The following is a 20,955-nucleotide window of genomic DNA, read 5'->3' on the forward strand; positions in this document are numbered from 1 at the left end:
TTTACACGTAAATTTGTTTGGTAGAGAGAAAAGGCTATGTTATAATTTTGTAAATATACAGGTACATAAGAGTGTAAGTAAGTAAATAGACAGGTAAATAATAAAGTTGATAGGTAAGTACGTAGGCAAGAAGTAGATAACATGTTAAGTGTAACCACGTTAGAAACTCAGATATAGTTTTTAATATTTATGAATTGTATCATTTAATGTATAAATTCTATTCAATAAAACATATTTTTCGTTAAATATTTCTCTTTAGATATGTTTACGTAAACATAAAGCTGTAGAATATTTTTAAAAAATATATAAAATATAAATAAAATCTTGCATAAATGGAATGAAGTGTTCTGTCAATATCCCAAGATATTAAAGAAGAGAATCCATTTTTTAGATTAGATTTACATTCACTTTGCTTTATCCAAATCTTTTCTATATTTGATAATGTTTCCTTTCCATGAAAGTATGTTCAGTAAGAATTATTATTATTTTTTTTAATATAAAAAAAACTGAATTTAAAATTCTTAGACATGAATTAATAAAACACCAAAAAGTAAATTTATTCAGGTGATTTTTTAGAATATATTTTTATTGTGATGAATATTAAGTGCCAAGAATTATTAAATAATAAATTAATTATTTAAATTTTGGTGCTTAAAGGTGAAAGGGTTGGGGGGAGATTGAAGTGGAAGGGTCGGACTTAAAAAAGATTTTACTCGTTATTTAAGTTAGAAAATTGGAAAAAAGATATTTTATTCTATTTATTTAGTCCTAATAAATAAATAAATAAGAATATTTTAAAAATATATATAAAAGAATTTAATAATTAGGAAGAAAATTTAAGTGTAGTTTAATGAGTTCGTTTCGTAAAAAAACAAACAAAAAAATGCATTAATGAGAGATTGCATTTTATGTTTAAAACAAAAATATAATAATAGAATTCTTCAATTTAATTAATTTTAGAAAGATTTGTTTATTAGATATTTTTAGAGGGAGAGATTTAAAGAAATTATTTGTTTGTTTGCACGTTTGCCTATCTGTTAGATGTTTTGGATGTTAAATAAATAGACATTTAAAATTCTCATTTCGTAATTCTAGATCACATTTCTCAATTTGTTTAACCTTACAATCTTATATTACAGTTTTTCGATTCTAATTTAGCTTCTAATCCTATCATAGGTTTAAATCCCCAATTCTTATATTTTATTTTCGGTGGAGAATCCAAATATCAGTTTTAATTTCAGATCTTGATCTGTGATCACAGTTTTCAATTGTATTTTTTGATTAACAGATTACAATTTCTTTACCGTTTTCAATCACTGATCACCGTTTAATCACACCTTTAAATCATATTTTAGATCAGTTTTATAGCCCATCAGTGGATAAAACCGCAGGATTCGAGAGTTGAGCATTACTAATGGGTTGACCACGTTGAGCTTTTCGGATTCTTCATACCTAAATAGGGATCACTTTCCCATAGAAACTTCTCTGGAGGCATCCTCTTGGCATATTATCCAGGATAAATCACAGCTTTCAATTAAAACTCTTGGTTTGGCAACAGCTCATAGAAATTTCACTTTGTTGATCGAATGTCATAACCCAGTTTATTGTCACCATAAATTCCTCAATAAACTAAGACATTTTCCCATAAAGAACTACATAACGCATTGGAAACTACTTGACAATTAGACAATGGTCTATCGATTCTTTACAGTTAAACAAGGTACAAATTGCTCAATCTTTTCTAATCATATTAGGAGCTCTATTAAATATTATTATCTCTATTATTTTTTATACATTTATGTTTTTCACTTATTTGCATGTTATGAAGCTTAACCATTCTTCTCTATATTTATTTAATTCTTGATTTATTTATAATATTTATCCATAGAAATAAGTGAAAAATTGTAAAAAAAATAAATAAATTTTTCTGTATCATTTATAAAAACTCCAAGAAAAAGAATCTGTAATTTTCCTCTGAGAAATTCAATAAGAAATATCATGTCCCAGCATCAGCCTGTTTATTCGAGATAAAGTAAACTAGTGGCACATGATCGGATAATTGATAATCTTTCCTTCAAAGTTTTTTTATTCTTTCATCAATTATTTGGTAAGAAATCCAACAGTGATGAAAGACACAATAATTGTTCAGATAAGATTTATAAGTTCTTTGTCCATACTTTCTTCCATTAGCATCATCTGATCCAGTTCTTATGAACATGATGATTACATAATCTTATCTTCTTATTCCACCAATGGCCGAGTGGATAAAACCACTAAACCCTGGTAAGGTTTTTATATTTTTTGACACGGAGGACCTGGAAACGTTTCCAAAAAAATATATATTTTTCTGTATGTATGAATGTTTGTGTATGGGTATGGGGATTTGTGAGTGATGGGTGCATAATTTTGTTCACTCAGATTTAAGCTTAATAATTCCTGACTTTTGTCGAAAATTTCTGAAATTTTGCAGGGAAGTTTGTATATTAGGGGCATAGATGCTACTAAATTTTGGTGGTTAAAGGTCGAGAAGGTGGATAGATAAAGGGGGTCGGGCATAATGGCGATTTTACTCGTTTTTAAATAAAATCTTATAACAGATGAAGCCATACACAATTTAAAATTATTTTTCCAGGAAAGTTACTCAACTAGTTGATAGATTTATTTTCTTTAGATATTATATATTTATTGTGTTAAAATTAAGAAAAAAAAATTGATTTTTATATTCAGCTTCTTACATATTAAATTATAAATATTTTTCGATAAAAACATGAGAAAATTTTAAATAATTTAACCGAAAAACAAATTATTTGAATAGAAAGTAAATTTTATTCCATAAAAGTTTCATATTTTACTTTAAAAATTTGATTTACTTTGTCGAGAAATTCTGTCTTCCACCAGAAAAGAATAAACTGATAAAAATATTCGGTTGATGTCATTATCACTCTTTATTATGACAAAGAAATTATAATAAGGAAATTAATATATATTTAATAAAAATTAAAGACTTGTATGATAATTATATTTTTTTTTCTTAGTTTTCAACGAAAAATTTGATCTTTAATAATTCGTTTAACGATAAGATTACACGGAGAGAATGGCTTACAAAATTACATGGATGTCGTCAACTTGTAAACATCTCGGTTATCGAATCACGAAAGTAATTGTTATAACGAGGCAATTAGCCTTTTAACTTAAAAACTGAACACAGACTGAATAGAAACATAAACTTTATTCACTCCTTACGGATATAAATATATATATAAAGAGAAACTTTCATTAATCAAGTATTATATAAACTACTCTAAATCTCTATTTTTCTTCTTAGGTGTTTAATTTCAGTGTTATATAATAGAACAATCATACCTTACTTGGAATGAAGAAAATGATCTTTCTCTTCATTCTTGTCATATTTAATACTCTTTAGCACTTAGGCTTCTCTACTTTTATTTTTCCAATTTTTCATTGTTGTGCACAACGCTTTCCTTCTTTTGTACCTTTTACTGTTTACCACTTCCCACTGGCTTTCTTCTACCGTTTCCCACTGGCTTCTCAGCTTTTACTGTTTACTTCTTTCTGCTAGTTCTCTTCTCTATCTTTTATTGTTTATCACATCGCACTGAATCCTTCTGCTTAGCACTTACTACTCGTTTCTTTCTATTTCTTTTACTGTTTATTATTTCCCTCAGGCTCTCTATTTACCTTCACTGTTCACCGTTCCCCGCTGGCTTCAAAGATTTTACTGTTTTGTTCTTTTCTGCTAGTATTCTTTTCTATCTTTTGCTATTTCCTTACATCTCACTGCTCTTTTCCCTACCTTTAACTGCACATCACTTTTCTTTCCTTTTGTACCTTTTACTGTTTTTCCACAGGCTTCTTTCACTTCCCAATTGTTTCCTTTTCAAATGGCAAGATTAGAATTTCGTTAGCCTTTGACTTTATTAACTTCATTTTATCGATATCTTTATCTCACATCATCCCACGTCATTCAGTATACAAAAAAAAAAAAACAAAAACATGGATATAAAATAGAATTCACCAAGACTTAATTTTGGATCCTTAAAAATTTAATTTACTTAAAACTAAAAAAAAAAAAAAAGTAAAGATTTTAAATGAATTTTTTTCAAGTTATTCAAGCGAAAAATGCAATTGAATTTTATTCAAACTGAAATAATTTCGTGATTGCTTTCTATATCATGCACGAATGCTAGAATTAATTTTTATTAAAATGAAATCTGATTTTCATGCGGGTATTTTTGTGTATTTTTCTTGAAATCGTCTCCATTCTTGCATGATAAATATTAATTAAAACTACTCTTACTCATGCCATTATCTAGTATTAACCTTATATAAAAACATTAAATCAAATTATATATCTATATAGATTTATTATATAACGTATAATAAAATCTATAATAATTCTAGAAAATTTTGATGAATTCTAGAATATTATTTTGAATAATGTACGACGGTCGGTGGCATTCTTTAACACAATGGCGCGACGCGTCATCGTTTAGCGCTGAGCGCGATAGGATGATGCGAGTTTGTTTATTATTATTTATTTATTTGTTTTGTTTTGTTTTACAATAATAAACTGATTCAAATTTAGTTCCATTTATAAAATATAAGAAAACTGTTATAATTTTATTTTTATAAATGAAAAATTTAAGGAAATATTGGAAATTTTACGTACGTCGACGCGACGCGACGCGAGATCTTCCATTGCAAAGTGATGCGTAAAAAATTAAGGATGAATTTTAAGCTTAATTTTTTATAAAGTTTTTGTTTAGAAAGATGTCAATAATTCGGTAATTTTTATATTTTTCTTTCCTTAATTTTAAGACTATTAGCTTTTATATTATAATTTTTATGATATAATTTCTCATTTTTCTTCCATCCATATCTATACAACATCACATTTGATACACGAATCTCCGCTCGATATTCACTTATAGAAGATAAACCAAGATCATTCTGTGACGTTCCGTGAAGGTAAACAAACCTAAATTTGATTGGTACACGTCACGTTCTATTATACGTTACATGACGTTTCCGAAAATGGATTTTTATCACGATGACGTAAAGTTGTTCGTTGATCTTAATTACAACTTGCAACACGTTGAAAAATTACTTTAAAAATTTAATTGCTCAATTTAACATTAGTTAATGATATCGCCTTACAGTATATTAGCATTAATTAATGCAAATTGTACGTCCAACAACATCATTCTCCTTAATTTTGCATCCGTTTACTAATGACAAATTGGAGATTTAACGCAGCAGGAGAGAGTGTTAACGTTTCTCTCGTTTTAATACACAGTTTAGACACTTATAGGCACAATTATACGAGTTTCTAAGCATCTATACTTTATAAAAATTGCAATTTTAAGAAATTTATTGCCATTCCTATGCTTATATTAAACTAGAACTTGCTGTAAAGTTTACAGTTTTAAGATCTTTGCAGAGAAGTTAAATGATAGATGAAGGGTATATTTGTATCATAAGAAAGTCGAGAGTTGTAAAATTATAGCTAAAAATCTTATAAATAAAGCATAAATTTAATAATATCATTTTAAAGGTGACGATATACAGTACAGTTAATATAGAACTTAAGAATCTTTCCTAAATTTTATGCTGATCTTTGATGCTTCTGAAACTGATAATCTTCCTATTGATCTTTAAGTAAATGTCAGTAATTAAGTTTGTTTCTTTATTACCGGTAAAATTTCAAATTTTTCTTTCTTTAATTAAGTAAGGATGAAAGTGAGAAGAAATGTGTCATCATTCTCTTTTTGTATTATTAACTTGAAATTTATAGTGAATTCCCCATCTTCAGATTTCTACAGAGGCTACAAACGATAGATAAGGGATGATCTCACATATATTTATTTAGTAAAATCATTTAGATCTTCACTTGAAAGATGCTGCTAATATGGAAGTTAAGCATCATCTTGAATTTGCCCACCAATGTTGTAGTGGATAAAACCACTGAAAGCTGCTAATTGGTTGCGGGTTCGCAACTAACCAATGGTCAGACAGCGTGGAGTTTTCTTCACATGTCTAATACCTAAATAGGGACCAGTTTCTTATAGAAAGTCCTCTCGAGAGGCCAGTTTCTTATAGAAAGTCCTCTTTAGTTGTTGGGTTTCCTTCTTCTATCAAACCAATCCCATTCTTGAATTTAATGTTAATTTTAGGTATTTGTATCCTAGAAAATTTACAAATAGCATCAGAGCTTACCTCTCTGTCAATCTTAATCTGTAAATGTCAGTAATATAATTTTTTTTCTCTCTAATTAAATAAGGAAAAAAAAACAAGATTCTTCATAGTTATATGTATCATAGTCTTCTTATGATGACATGAAAATCGAAATTTTAAAAACATTTCTATCAAAATATTTCACTTTTTCCCTATTTGTTTTAAAACCTAATGATGCTACGAATAATTTCTCCCATGTAAAAGTTTGTATCTATAAGAACAAACAAGGTTTTTATCGCTAGAAGATTGTATGGCGTATTGTCTAATATTGTTAATACCGTAGAATAATAATCTTTGACAGAGAACACGTGTTCAGTATCCAATATTCTGTTAAAAAACTTCCCAATGCCCAGTCATTTCCTTTCAACATACAATCAATTTCCAATATTTTCTCTGGAAACTTGCGACACACAACACACCTTCAATTTTCAACATTGTTATAAAACCTTACCAACAAATTTGTTTAATATTTAATAAAAAGGTAACATATGTTCAATGTCCATAATTTTCTTAATATATAACTTTAATATATTATAAAAAATAGATAAAAGTAAACCTTGAATGTAGCGTGATATTCATTTCTTGTACAGTACTTGCGTGACATTCCTATGAATTGCCTTCACTTTTTCTTTACTTATGTACAGGAATATCAGATATTTTAAATTATTAGCAAACACTTATCTTATTATTTTATGAATTTATTTTAAAAAAATCGATCTAAAAGCAGGAAATTTCGAATTTTTACCGATAAAATCTTGAACCCTCTTGTAAACTGATACGTGGATGACGAGTTAGATTAATGCAGATTTTACCACTTTATTCTTAATAAAAAAATATAAAATATTCTTCTGCTGAATTTTGTGATGACATATTTTAGATAAAAGGGATTTTTATCATCGTTTGCTACAGTTTTGATTTCTTCACATTATTTTTTTTTTTCAACGTAATTTTTAAATTATTAACTTCTTAATACGATAAGACACAAAAACTGTTCAACGTTTAAGATTATTTTATTAAAATTAGGATGAGATTTATTATAAACGTATTAATATAAATATAAGATTTTATTACACGTTTTAGTGCAGTTTTCTTTAAAACTTTGGTTAGAAACATCCTGTAGACCTATAATATAATATAGACATTCAAAAATATGGAAACAACATTTTTGTGCTTCAAAATTCGAAATCTTTAAGATTTAGAACCTATAAATTATTAAAATATATAGAAAATTGTGGCTTTATAAAGAGAATTCCATCAGAATTGTAAAATTAATCCATATTTATGATTGAAGTAATGTTATAAACATGTTTAATTCCTTTTTCTTAATCCTATTTATCTATCCTATAGTTTATCTAAGTCGTAATTCCTATGTTATCCTGTCTAGAATTCAAAGATTTTTCCACTTATCTGAGGCGTAGCAGAAGATAAAATTTGTTTTTGATTTTATCTTATAAAAACTTTTGTATATAAATAATGAAATGAAAGATTTTTAAAATAATTTCTTAAAAAATATAATATAAAAAACAGAAGCTTACTCATAATTCTGTGCAAGTACTAAAAGATAGACTATATAGACTATCTTGAAGAAATAAAATACAAGAATAGCCAAAGGATTTGGTAATCTCAAAGCCTTGGACAAAATTTGGAAAAGTCAAAACATCACAATAAAAACAAAATTAAAAATTCTGGACGCATGCAAGTGGTATACTCTACGGCTGTGAGGCATGTGTTTTACATCAGGAAGCTAGATGATTAGAGGCCTTTGAAAGAAAATGCTATAGGAAGAAAGTATTTTGGCATGATAGGATCACAAATGACGAAGTCTATAAAAGAGTCCAACCAGCGAAAACTCTATTCCAAAGGGTCACTTAGAGGAAACTCGGCCTCTTTGGTCACATTGTTAGAATGAGTGACAAGAGAGCAATTAAAACTATAACACTTGAAATTATGGAGGAGACAAATAGGAGGACAAGTCACATTAGATTGCTTATTTGAAATAGTATTCAGGAAGTGGTTCATTAAGCCCTAGACAGATAGGGATGAATGTGGACTATGAAAAGGCGTTTGACAATGTTAATCACACAGTTTTATTTGAAATACTTCAAAAAATTTAAATAGATAAGAAGATAATTAATATTATTTTCGCTTTATACAAAAATCAGAAAGCAATAATAAAAATTGATGAAGAAAAATCCAACTGGATAAGGGTGGAAAAAGGAGTGAGACAGGGATGCGGACTTTCGCCACTGCTATTTAATATTTACAGTGAGTGGATTAATGGATGCTTGATAAATAACATAAGATATGCTGACGACATGGTCCTGCTGAGTGAAAGTAAAGAGGGATTACAGAAAATTCTGAATCGACTGTTCAAAACTGGATTGGAGAAATTCCATATGAAAATAAATGAACAGAAGACAAAGGTAATGAAGGTTTCAAAGAGTGAAGATATGGATGAATTCCAGATCATTCTGCGAAATAAGGAACTTGAAGGGGTTAAAAGTCTTAATATCTAGGAAGCTGGATAATGAGTGATAATAGATGTAATACGGAAATTAAAAGCAGAATTAATAAAGCAAAAGCTGCCTTTTATCAGGTTTACCATATATTAACAAACAGAGGCCTTAACATAAAACTGAAAATAAAGATCCTAAGGACAATTATCTGGAGTGTATTAACATATGGATGCGCGGCATGGACTCTCGCACGTGAAATGATGGAAAGAATTAACTCTTTTGAAATGTGGTGCCTGAGAAAGATGCAAAGAATAAGTTGGACGGAGAAAATGACAAATGCGGAGGTTTTGGGCAGGCTGGGCTTGAGGAGAGAGTTGCTTATAAATATCCAACAAAGAAAAGTACGATATTTGGCTAGGGGATCAGGAGGACAACTGTTAAAGACGGTGATTGAGGGACTGGTGGAGGGGACAAGACCTAGAGGAAGACCCCGAAAGACTTGGAGAGACAACATCAAGGACTGGACTGGAAAGGATTTAAGAGAAGCCTGGAATAGGGAAACATGGAGAGGACTAGTTCATCAAATGCAACACTCTGTAGAGAGGATGCCACTGGATAGATAGACAGATAGGGATGAAAAAGGATGTGAAAATGGCATCAGATTGCAAAGGGCACTGATCCCCTGGACAGTGATGATGATGATGATGATGATTAAAAATGAAGAAGGAACAAGTGTAGAACTTACGAAACAAGAACATGATGCAAGAAGAGACGGTGACAGAAAAAGAAAAACAAGGACAGGACTTAAAAGACAATAACATAACTAGAAAAAACAAGGACAAACCATAAAAATAAACAACGATAGAACTAAAAAGAAACAAGGGAAACGGTATAAGAAGGAACCAAGAATAGAACATAAGAAGAGACAAGCATAAAACCTAAGAAAGAAGTATAGAATACAAGAGAAAACAAGAGTGGAACATATCAAGGATTAAAGCCATATTCTATAACTTATAAAGTAGTAAAAGGTAATAAATTATGTGATGAAGATATATATATATATCTATAGAAATATGAAAAGTTTACATTTGTGATAAAGAATTACTATAAAAGAAGTCCTTATGGATCCATCACGTTTGTCACTTTTGTCTATTTATCGATTTATAGACGTAAAAAAGAACAAATCGTTTCAGCAAATGGTAAAGACATGAAGGGTTTTCCTTATGATAAATCGACAACAGGAAGGTGACAATAATATTTATCATATTAAAATAATGGGAGAAAAGTATAGTTACTGCACAAACTTCCATAAAAATGCCACAAGTTGTACCTAAGTTATAACATATGCTTCAAAATTCCCGATTATAATCAGTAAAAATGTCTAAAAATATATTATTAAGGCCTTAAATAAAAAAATTTTAAAAAAATTATAGAGTATTAATCACAAGAACATCTAATTACAAGTAGTAAATAGTGTCAAAGTGAACTAATGGAACACATTTAATTCCTAAAACTTGATAGAATAGTGTGTGTGTATGTGTGTGTGTGTGTGTGTGTCTGATCGATATTATTGACCAGAAGTTGTGGTAAATAATAGTCGAAGGAGGTCGCCACTATCGACCAGCCATTAAACAGCAGACATAATGATTTTTGCCTACCATATACCCTCGTAAACACCTCAATTAGATATTGGAAGTTAAATAGTCTCTTCATTACAATATCGTAATTACTATGACTTCCTTCTTTAACGCTTCACGTGTTTACGAGCCATTCTAGAAAATGGCACTTAACTTAAACTAGTTACTTGAAATGTTATTTTATATTTACAAGACACGAAAGAATCTTTTAGTGAATTTTTTAGATGTAATTCTTTAGAAAGAAGTCATCTTCATGATCTACAATTGCTGCAATTTTTTTAGCCTCTTACCGGTTTTAATACCTTTAGAATGTTGTTTCTTTTTTTTAACCCGATACTGTTGCCAGAATAACTGTTTATACTTGAAACTTTATATATAAATATGTTTTCTTTGAATATTTTATGTGCTGTTTTAGAAAGAGATGCGATTTTTTTCCATCTTTTGCTATAAAGTATACAAATAGATTGTATCCTTCAAACTGTGTAACTCTGTTTATTTTAAAGAAAGACAGAGATATATAAGAATAAAATAGCTTATTCTGTTCTTTACATTTTAAGAAATATATATTTAAGAAAAAAGTTATTTAGGTTAATAATTAATTCCAAATTTACGATTTTGTTAAAGCTGAAAAAATTACACAAAAAAAACAAAGAAAAAGTAGTGTAATTTTTGTGTTTTTTAATTGTTTCGTTATAATATACTACTAAAAATGTCAATTACAAATCTGCTATTTTAACAAAAACGCAGAAAAATGAAGAAACTGAAATATTTTCTGCGTTTTTGTTAAAATAGCAGATTTGTAATTGACATTTTAACAATGATAACAATTAAAAAATGCAAAATAAAAAAAATACTTAACACTTTTTACATGTTTTTTTTTCAAAAAAGGAAACTAAATTAAAATAGAAATTAAATAAACTAAACTAAAATACCTAAAAATCTTAATTAACTAAAAAAAATTAAAGAAAATACTAGAGAAAGTTCAAAACAAAATTTAACAGCTAGACAAAAAAAAATATCAAGAAATATATTTTAATTTATATTAATTTAACTTTCTAAATGAATTATTTATTTAAAGATAATTCCTATCGACTTAACTTCAGATAATAAAATGAAATATAAACAAAAATATAAAAGATTTCAACTAATTTTATATAATTTAATTAACCTTTTACTCATAAGTTAATGATTGAAATTATCAAATAATTCTATCAAATTTCAATTTTCTAAATGCAAACTACGTTTAATTAGATTGAAAACTTTGCAATGTTTACACAGAATTTTGCAAAATTCTCCAAAAGTATTTCAATAGAATCAAATTCTCAAAGTCTCCTGCAAATAGGAACTGAATAGTTAAAGTGAATTCGTAAAAATTTCTTTTCTAAACGAATTTAACGAATTTTAAAATTAAGTTAAATGTATAATAGTTTAATTGTCATTATAATAAATCCTGTTGTTTAGTCTTTAATTTATAATTAAATTTTGATAAATTATGTAAATTACTCTGTAATAAAAATATTCAAAATGATATTTTCTTTATAAAGAAAATTAACTTTTAAAAAAAAAAAAATGCAAATTTTGTATTGAATTTTTTAAAAAAAATTAATTAATGTCTGTTTTAATTGTTACGTAATAATATATAAAAACGTCGATTGCGTAACTATATCAGTTACACAATTGACACTTTTTATATATTATTACGTAACAATTAAAAATGCAGAATGTTTTTTTTTAAATTTATCATTTTTATCTGAAAACTTTAACAATAGAAAAACGCAAAAACTCAAAAATTTTACAAATATATATAATATAATAAACATTTTATTATGTTTATTTGAAATAAAAATAACAAACATGTAATTTTATTTTCGTAAATTTAACTTTTATTTCATTAAAACTAAATAAAAAATTATAAAAAAAGAAATTCATTTTTATAAATAAAACAATTAAAAAGTAAAAAAAAATATTAAAAAAACAAATGAGGTATGTATTCTTTAAATACATTTAATACTCTATCATTAAAAGTGTGAATTAAAAAACAGCTATTTTATTAAAAAAACGCAGAAAATTATAAATTTTCTTTAATCTTTTATTGTTAAAAAATATTAAAATTTAATAAATAAATAATATTTAATATCATTATTATATTTTTTTAAAAAAAAGCAAAATAATCACCTAAAACGCCTCCCTCCCAAAAATACAATAAACATATAAAATTAAGCTTAATTATTATTATTTTTATCAGAGAAAAACGCTAAAATTTCATTTAAAAAATTAATGATAAAGATGAGAAATAAACGTTATTATATATATAATAAGGACATAACCTGCTAAGAATTAGTTAATAGTCACTAACATTCCAATAGTTATTTGAGGGATGAAAATCAATAATGTGAATGACGACAAGAGACAGTTGCAATCAATAATCAGTAGAACACTTGTAACTTGCTCTAGAAAACTATGATAAATAAGCCAATATATATATATATTTACATACTACAACTTGTGCATCAATTAAAATTAATATTAATATCTGTTGTATATTTATACATCGATCATATAATTGCAATTATACTCTTAAGTTTTAATCGAGTGAATAGATACATCATATGTTAATACTCGATTGTTAGCATAGCTAACGTTAAGATAGATTGTCACGCGTACTTTTCCAAGTATAAATTGTTGGTGTATTTATGCATGTAAAAATTGAACAATTATGAGAAAAATATGCTATTTAGCACTTTTTAATTGTTACGTAACATTATATTATGACGAAACGATTATAGATAATAATATTACTTAAAAATGTCGATTACACTACTGCTATTTTTTTAAAAAACGCAAAAAACTTGTCAATTTCTACATTTTTTTAACAATTAAAAAATGCAAAATAATGTTTTCAATTTCTTGAATTTATTTTTTGCTTACAACAATTTTTAAATGGAAAAAATTGACAGTTTATAAAAATAAAAGCAGTCTAATTCATTTATTTTTCATAAAATAATAAATGAAGGTATTGTCGTGCGTAGATAAGTCACGCGTTAGATATAATTATTAATATGTTTATGCATGCAAAATTGAACAATTATTTAAAAATTAATAGAATAGTAAACAAAATTTAATTTCTATGTTTTTTGTTTCGTAATAATGCATGTTGAATGTATTATTACGAAACAATGCATACAGATATTTTGTAATTTTATTTTTAAAATATATAAAGAAATGTGGTATTTTTGTAACCTTATAAAATTACACAAAGAAAAAAATTTGTAATAAAAATGCAAAAGCAGTAATTCGATATTTGTAGCTTCATAAATATATTATAAAAAGATAGTAAGTTAATTACTTTTTCAATGAAAAAATACAAAAAGTGAATATTGCAATTTTATAAAAATCCGAGTACAATGTTAAATAGCAACTTTTAAACACTTAAAAACTGCTTATGGGGCCAACTGTTATATTTTATTTAAAAAACTAATAACGAGTAAAATCTGTATTAAGTCCTACCCTACTCGAGATATGGCACACGACCTCCTCTATGTTCCACTCCCTTGACCTTTAACAATCAAAATTTAATAGTATCGAAGCGCCTAATATATAAACCTCCCTGCAAAATTTTACAAATTTTCGACAAAAAGCTCAGGAATTGAATTATTAAGCTTCACAGAGGGTGAACAAAATCGTGTCACCTAAACATACATTAACATCCATACATACAGAAAAAAACCTCTGAATTTTTTTGTATTTTTCGATATTTTAAGCCCCTCTGAATCCAAAAATGTGAAAATCTTGGAGGGTTTATCGTCATAATTTCTCTCTTATATATAACAACCGGTTAGTAACTTTCTAACAATATACCAAGCGAAGAAATAATAGTAAATAATTTTTATTTTTATAAAAATCCAACAATAAAAGATAATTTATAATTTACATTCTCAGTATACAACTGCCATTGATGAGAATATTAAAATATGTCCGTTGTTCGAAGGTTATTTGTATACATTTTCTGTTTTAAAAAAATGGTCGCTGTTTAGAAGTTACCGTTGTGGAAGGATCGACTGTATTTACAATGATAAAACCTTTATTTCTTATTCTGAAAAATAGATAAAATAAAAACAGTAAAATTTAAATTTAATTATTTAAAATATAGTAAATTAACGGTAAAATTTTAAAAGATACATATAAATAAATAAAGGTAATAAACGATTAAAATCTTATATTTTATTGAATTTTATCGTTGCGTTTTTGTTAAATTTACATGTTTGTGTTTTTTTTTTACTGCTACTTTTTAATTTATTTAAAGTTTAATTTTATTATCATAGTTTATTTTATGTATAATTTAATTCATTTACAATAATTCTTTAATTAATACATAAATTTATGTAATTTTTCTAACTTTATCAACTACATATTTTATATGTTGCGTTTTTATTAAATGCTTTCTAGTTTTTGCATTTTATTACTCTTTTTTTTCTACTAAATTTTTAAATAATCTTAGTGAATTTTGTAGAATATTTTATTATTTTTTAAAATTTATAATCTGTATTTTTTATATTCATTTTTACTGCATTTTTTATACGCTGTACATTTGTATCAATCTATACAAGGGGCTCCACCATAAATTCCTTATAAACCAAAAATAATTAATTATTACAACTAAAAAGTATTTTAATGAATAATTTAAAACTATTTTACATTTAAAAAATTCAATTTTATTTCGATTTTTATGATTAAAAGTTTAAAAAAATCAATTCTCGTGATTAAAAAACAAAAAAAAATTCAATTGATCGAAGCGGAAAAATTGTAAATTTCCCAAGAAAATATAATATAAAAAACGTAATAAAATGCAACTTTTTAAAAAATATATATAACTTTTATAAAGGTTTTTTCTCCTTAATTTGCATTAATATATAATTTAAATTATAAAAATTGTTGTTTTTAAATAAAAAACCACGACTTATAAAGAAGTTGTATGCGTCATTTTACAAAACAAACTCAGCGTTATAACGAGGACGTAGCGTTATAAAAAAGTTTTATTAAAAATTCTCTGTAAACGTGTGAAGTTCACAAAGATTTTAAACTTTAAAATGTATTTATTAAAATTAAAATAAATTATAAAATAAAATATTGAATAAACATGGAAGCGATTTCTGTTTAGTAAATTCTATAAGTTTCTTTAATGAGACATATTTTTTTTGAAACACAAAATAAGACAGTTAATGAGATATATGACAAATTTCATAAACATCTGTCTGTCTGTATTACGTAAATCTCTTTAATCTTCATTAAAAACATAAAATAAAACGTATTTATTTTAAAATTTAAATTTAAATTAGCTACTTACAATGCATATGCAAGGATTCTAAAACGCAAAATGCGAGAAAATGCTAAGTTTGCGGCGTTAAATGGAGGCACCTTAATATAGAAAACATTATCAGTATATAATTTATCATCAACGTTTAAGTAGGAAATTAACATAAATTATATTATACAATCTCGATTTATCGACCCCGAATTTAGCGCATCGTAGAAATTATATCAGTTAATAAATAAATAAATATATACATTTTCACATAGGGATAAAAAAAGACGTAAAATGCAGGAACATAATCAACGAGTGACGTAAAATCGAGTTTTTGCATTATAATTTCTATTTTATAGAACAGTTTAGCAGTTAATATTATAATAATTCAATCAAGTATACAATTTTTCAGTACATAGTTTTATATATAAACGAGTAATTATTATTTTGAAATACGAGACAATTATTTTCACAATGCCAGGATGAAATTTTTATTTTAAAAAAGTCATGTGACTTCCGGTTCGAACCATAAGTTTGTATATAATTAATCGAGATCTCCGGTTCCCTAAGCTTTTCATGTTTGGTCTCAATTTTAATAGTATCTTGCCCCTGTAAATCATACTTCTCCTGATAACAACAGAGTCACGCCGGTCATCTATCTCGAGAAAATTTTGAATTAAAATCACATGACTTCCTGTCTATATAGGAAGTTAATATATAGTTAATTGGGACTTCAATCCCATATCTGGTTTCGATTTTCATCTATCTAACTCCGTTCTCTAGATTAACAGATTATACAACTCAATTATTTAACTCCAATTATTTAACTTATTATTTAACAGATTATACAACACAATTATTTAACTCAATTATTTAACTACAACAATTATTTAACATACAACTCAATTTAACAATCAAATTTATATAATATTCACTTAAAAATTTTGCGTAGTAATTTATTTATACATTATCTGACTTCGATTTAACGTACCTAAAACTTCTATATTTTGCGTTATTGTTCTTATGTTTACATTTTTCCCACATTTAACGCACGAGTTTAACATATTCTAATATGACGTTAAATCGGGATTATATATTAATATTTTCGCAATGAAAATTATGTAAATTTTTCTATTATATAAATAAAATAAAGATTTTGAATTTTATTTATTAACATATTCCAAAAATTGTTTTAAGAATTCTTTTAGAAAAAATTCAAAATTACTTCTAAAAAATGTAATTTTATGGAAGAATTAAGCGAAGAAAAAAAAACAATATATATGTTTTTTTCTTACATTCAAAATGAAAATTTTCAAATTTTTAACAATATTTCAAATACAAATAAACAAATTAAAATTGCAAACTATTTAAAAAAAAATAATGCTGAAAAATAAAGTGAAAAAGTGAAATTGCTTCGCTTCTAAATTCGAACATTGAAAAAGCAAAATTTTGAGTTTAGTGAATTAATAATTTCGAAAATAAAAAACAAAATTATTTTAAAAATCCTAAAAATTAACTCTCTTAATGATTTTATTCGACATAAAATAAAGCGAGAATTCGACTTTCTGTTATTTAAATACAAAAAAATGTATGTGAATTTTGTTACTTTTATAAAGAAATTTGTGATTTTATTTCACAAAAAACCAAGTGAAAATAAAAAATATTTTGCCTAAACATAAAATATTTAAATCTCGAATTTTATTAATTAATTTTTCAGATAATTTCTTCCTCAAAAAACTGAAAATCTTTCAGAAAAAACTTTAAATTAATTTTTAATAATTTATTAAACGAAGAAAATTATGTGAGAAAACACAATAAAAACACATTTAAATGATAAATTTCGAATTTTTTCAATATTTTTTTTTTTGAATAATTGCTCCAAAAAGCACAAAACTTAATTGAAAAACCAAAATTATTTTGCCTAAATATTCGAATAATGAATTTTGTATGTCATTTTGGATGACTTTTTAAAAATTAAGATTAAAACAGGAAAAAAATGTTATTTATAAATTTTAAAAAAAGAAAAAGTAAAGAAATTTTTGACAAGGAAGAAAATTAGAAAGAGAGAAAATTATAAGAATGTAAAAGTGACAAAATTTGAATAAGCTCAAAGTAATTAATCTTCGTCCTACAAACTCTCACGTTCTTCACTCTATCCATTTTTAGCAGAATAACAAACATCCTTAACGTTAATGAGCAAGTGCTTAAAAGATTAATTTGCGCTTCTTAATAAAGTTTTTTTTTTTATCAAAAATATTGAAAAAAAATATTAATAAAGAATATGGATACATGAAAATAAATTTGCAATAATTAATATGTAATTTTTTATGTAAAATATCTCGTTTTGTAAGCTTTTAAATGGGACTTTTTTTTTAAAGTTATGATAACTTAAACGTCTTAAAACACACTTAGGGGTTTTTTAGAAGGTTAACATTATCTATACTTTCTAGAAAACCTCTAAAAGTCTATACCTGTTTAGAAGAAACAGACCTTCTCAGACGTATATTAGGGATTTGTATTCAAAATATACTATTTTATATACATTTAACAGTGTTTTTGGAATTAAAATCTCTTTCTATAATTAGTTAACAGTCTAAAATGTGCTATTTTGTGATAATTTAGAGGTATTTTACGTCAACATTAAAAAAATAGACACCATTCATAATTACTTAATAACTATTTTTATAAAATAGGAAGATTTTTTGAAATACAAAACTTATAAATTAACGTTAATTTATGATTAAATTATTACTATACAGAAACCTGTTTACATGTACTGTACATACATCAATACATATTTGTATATAGGAGCAAGTACAGTACATACTGCTAAACGTATAACGTAGGTATATACTGATGTATGTTCCTATACAGAATCATATACTAGTTTCTCTATGTAGTTTATATGGCATCAGTCTTGCATTCTGTAAGCCTGTCAGGCTGTCTGTAAGTATACTTATCTTTATAAATATGTTTATATTTGAGAGAATGTGAACGTATTTATATATAAAGGCGTATCAAAATATCATCATTAATAGTGTTTGTGCGTAAATTTTTTGCAGACTGATCTAAAATGACATAAATCAAAAGAAGTTAAACAAAAGGAGGCATGAGCTTTCTTCCATTCTAGACTATGCCTTTGTAAATGTTTGTATTATACATAAAGCATATACAGTACAAATATCTTATGTATGTTTCTTTATCTTCGTTGCATATTTTAAAACGATTTTTTGATAATTAATACATTTAATTATAAATTCTATAACCGATCTGTTTGTCTAACCTTCAAGCAAAATAAATATTCTACATAAAAATTACTTAAAAGTAACCGAATTTCATCTCCTCCCATAAAAAAATACAGCATAAATAATGCAAATTAATATAAAAAAACAATTTAGAATTTCAACACCATAAAAAATATAATAAAGAAACATTATATATATATATAAATTTCAATTTTATTTACAGTTAAATCCAGCGATGTTCAGTAAAGTTTAATTATAAACAAGAAACGTACGGTTGGATGGAACAGGTAACCTACCTGTCTGTCTCTACAAACGCATCCATCGTACCTCCCTGTTAACAGTTTGGTTCGATCCTGTTCACCTTGACGAACGGTGGCGCTGTTATTGCGTACCCAGCAAACGTTGGTTGCAAACGTTTGTCAGTGTTCTATCCTCGGTTACCTTATGACTATTCGACTTTAGTCGTAATCACTCGTTTTAACTCAACGTTTGACAATCGTCATCATCGTCCCACCACCAAACAGTGCTTTGTGTATGTTACACTGGGATGTAGAAACTATGGTTTAACAGAAGACCCTTCACGGGATAAGATAAACACAAATCGAAGGTGCATACAGTGCACTCGAGGTAAGTGGAGAGAGCGCGAGAGAGACTTGTTGCACGTTCGAACAACTCGCAACAAGTTTTGCGATATCGAAACACAAATAAAATATTAACTTTATATAAAAATTTCGAAATTAAAGCAACCCCCGTGAGTAATTTTTTTCCTGTCTACATCATAATTTTAATCACGGGATTTTTTTTCGGAATTTTTAAAAATATCCCCTCTTGCCGTCATTTTGGTAAATATTATTTTTAATCTATGTATTTTTATGGCGGTTGTGTACTTTTTCGAACTCACACCACGTGTGAAATTTCAAAAAAAAAAAATTAACATTTTAACACGATATTTTATTCAATCTAAGCGTTTTCCTTGTATAATTTTTAATAAATGTAACTTTTCCGGCATAAAAATTTATAAATTTGCATTAAAAAATGCAATTTTATGTAAAAATTCAATTGTCGCAACATTTTTTATGCAAAAAAATTCGTTTTTGTGTAGGGAAAACCGTAATATAACGCGCGAAAATTGAGCGAATTCAGCGGCAAAATTATTCAACTCGAAAATTTCGAATTTGGACCGTGTAAATCAAAATATTTGAACATTAAATTGACATGCCCGGGAAATTCGTGACGAGAACTCATCATTTCGTGAACCTTCTCGAACCAAGAAACAACTCTTGGTATGTACGACATAAATACAAGTTCGGTGCCTACATACTAATGGCGACGTTCTCATACTTTTAGAGTCTCGTGACCCCGCGTAAAGCACGCCGGGAAGTGCTGCAGAGTGTCGACATCGCGTCAACTTCATCGTGCGTGAAGAGTAATCGATACGTATGGCCTAAAGGAACCATAGTGATTTTAACACTTTAGGTTTTCTAGTCGGTATCGAGAAACATATTTAAACACATTGGAAATATAAATAATTCGTAGAGCAAACATTGGTTTCTATGTTCGTATCACGTAGCGCCCTCTTTATGAAACTTATAAATTAAAAAAAATTTATATATATAATATATAAAATCTTTTGTATTTTTGTCATTTTTAATATTATAAACAAATAAATAAGACTAATTTTAATGCTTTGGTTTTAATATTTCAGATATTTTATAAAATTAAAAGTAAATTTAATTAATGAACTTTGAATTGAATACGATAGCATTGTTGCCAAATGTTGAAAAATATCATAAATATATAATTATTTTTTTTTTAAAAAAAGGGGTTAAAAATATCGGAAAATTAACAACTTTTTAATTTATTTTAATATATTTTATTTTCTTACATTTTTTAAATTTTAATTATGTATAAACTATCTGCTTCGTGCTCTGCAATAATGGTATTATAAAGCGCCCCCTTACGAACTAAAAATTAAATAAATTTTATATTTCTTGTTTTATTAAGAGGGCGCTATGCAAGGTTAACGTAAAAGACACATGGCCAAGCGCTTCATAAATAGT

General features: G+C 26.4%; 1 protein-coding gene across 1 annotated transcript in view; it reads left to right on the forward strand.

Moving 5' to 3' along the window:
* The first annotated feature begins 19,295 nt into the window (after positions 1-19,295).
* Positions 19,296-20,955, forward strand: part of LOC111620582 (SCY1-like protein 2) — a 136,695-nt gene continuing 135,035 nt past the window's right edge. The window contains exon 1 of the mRNA XM_023362534.1: positions 19,296-19,522. The gene's annotated coding sequence lies outside the window, so the exon portion shown is untranslated. The remainder of the gene's footprint in view (positions 19,523-20,955) is intronic.

This window comes from Centruroides sculpturatus, unplaced genomic scaffold (genome assembly GCF_000671375.1).
Source record: "Centruroides sculpturatus isolate CEXI.00-Female unplaced genomic scaffold, Cexi_2.0 scaffold321, whole genome shotgun sequence".
NCBI classification, from domain to species: Eukaryota; Metazoa; Arthropoda; class Arachnida; order Scorpiones; family Buthidae; genus Centruroides; species Centruroides sculpturatus.